The sequence below is a fragment of the Nuphar pumila genome, chromosome 1 (assembly GCF_984573655.1).
Source record: "Nuphar pumila chromosome 1, dmNupPumi1.hap1.1, whole genome shotgun sequence".
Taxonomy (NCBI): domain Eukaryota; kingdom Viridiplantae; phylum Streptophyta; class Magnoliopsida; order Nymphaeales; family Nymphaeaceae; genus Nuphar; species Nuphar pumila.
In genome coordinates this window covers 47643832-47646070 of record NC_143249.1, presented here as the reverse complement: position 1 = coordinate 47646070, position 2239 = coordinate 47643832, and the positions used below count along the sequence as shown (strand labels likewise).

Here is a 2239-nt window from a genome sequence, read left to right as displayed (position 1 = left end):
TCATCGGTCCATTGGCTGAAATCAGTTGATGACATTTGGTACTTTTCTGAAACAACTCTCCAAATTTCTAGATCCATGGATTGTAAGAATATTGTCATTCTCACTTCCCAGTATCCATAGTTTGTTCCGTCGAAGAGAGGAGAATCCTTCTTTGTGCTGAGATGTTGTTGTTGTCATGCTAAATGATGGTCAAATCAAAATAATAGCAAACCTTCTTTGATACCAAATGAAAGTGCAGTAGGATCGAGGCAACAAGCACTAGAAGGGGGTAAATAGTGCTTCTAAATATCTTCTGCAGAATTTTGAAGGATTTTGCGATTCGCAAAGCAATCACACAAAGAACACAATAATTTATCCTGGTTCGGTCTTTCCCGACCTACATCCAGTCCCCAAGCAAAACCCGCTTGAGATTTCCACTATCAACCTTGTGTAACTACCAGATCATACAGACCAAATCCGGTCCCACTTTCAGTAACACACCTACTGAAAGCAAACAACTCCTTTAAACCAAGGAGTCCTTCCTTTTACAGAAGAATGAAATAAGTAACAACTTACAAAACAACCTACGAGCCCTTCTTATGAATGCAAATGAGATGCAATTGGCTTTTGAGGTTGTTGGAATACTCAACTCATGAATTCACTATCTCTCAAAGGAATTTAAGTGAAAAACTGAAGTGAAAATATCAAGTGAGTGAGAAACTGAATACTTGAATGAATAGGAGTGAAAAGCAAGAAATAATTCAATTGGATTGCATTCAAATTGATTGGATTTTATGTTTTTGAGTGTAGAATGCACTCATATTTATAGTTGAAAGATTCCATACGTTGAGGGTATGAAAAAGTATCAAAATAGTCCATTTTGAAAGCTCAAAACGTTTGAAAAATGAAAAACACGTCTTTTAAAAGTTTCAAGAAAAATGACAAAATTAGTCGACTGGAACAATAGTTAGTCGACTGATAGTTAACTATTAGTAGACTGACAGTTATCGTCGGTCGACTGATGTGTTTATCGAGCCGTTTGAAAATCTGAAGATTTGAAACTTAGTTGACTAGAGAAAAAATTAGTCGACTGATAATATCATCAGTAGACTGAAAAACCTTTCAGTCGATTGCTGCTAATACATGTTTTGTCCGGTCGACTGATAAAATCATTAGTCGACTGCTGCTAAATTTTCAGAAAACAGGCATTCTGTCCGGTCGACTGATAAAACCTTCGGTCGACTAATTTAACAAAAATGACATTTTGTTTAGAAAATTTGGCGCAAAAGGATTAGTCGACTGGTGAGTCTATTGGTCGACTAATAAACACGAAAAATTAAATAAAGAGTTTTCTAAAAAGATTTTCATGAAGGGTTCTTTTAGAAAAGTTTTTCTAAAGACTTTTTAGGTGAAATGCAACCGAAATATGCACTCTAAGTAAGGCTCTTACAAGAATCTAAGACTTTAATAAATTTTACATTTGCACACAAGTTTTCAAAGATTCTTCATCGAATTCTTCAATTCTTGTCATCTTTCTTCATTGCCTTAGCTGAAATGCAGTTGATTTACTTGCTCATCATCAAAACCTTCTACTTGAAATATCACGTATAGCTTCATTGTCGTAACAGAGAACACCACCTTTCTTGGGAATGCTGGGTGTGGGTCTCTTAGAACGAGAGCTAGAGGCATGATGAAGGGAATTCTCACTCAGAATATCAAATAGCTACCATGCATCATCTTTGCTCTTCAACATAAATGTACCCCCATAAAAAGAATTGATCATCTGACGGTTCCTGTCAGACAATTCATCATAGAAACTCTACACCAGTTGCCATCTCGACACTTGATGATGGGGACATTTCCTCAGGAGATCCTTCATTCTCTCCTAGGTCTCATAAATATATTCACCATCTAGCTTTGGGAAGCTCGTGATGGCTCGCCTAAACTGGTTCGTCCTACCTATGAAAAAGTATTTCCTGAGAAATTTTTGCTGCATCTGATCCCAAGACCATATTTCTATGGAATCTAAGAATTTCAGCCAATATTTGTCCTTGTCCTTTAATGAGAACGGAAAAATGGTCAATCTCAAAGCATCGTTCTCAAAATTCTATATCTTCACTATAGAACAAATTTCAAGGAACTCGTCAAGGTGCTTATAGGGATCCTCATGACTAAGGCCATAAAAAGATGGGAGCATCTGAATGACACTGGCCTTAATCTTATAATGAGGCACTCTTACATCGGGTCTACGAATGCAGGA

General features: G+C 36.8%; 1 non-coding gene across 1 annotated transcript; it reads left to right on the top strand.

Moving 5' to 3' along the window:
- The first annotated feature begins 1820 nt into the window (after positions 1-1820).
- On the top strand, positions 1821-1926 carry LOC149848881 (small nucleolar RNA R71). Its single transcript, XR_016426572.1, has one exon. It is a non-coding gene; the product is annotated as a small nucleolar RNA R71 (small nucleolar RNA).
- Positions 1927-2239: the final 313 nt, after the last annotated feature.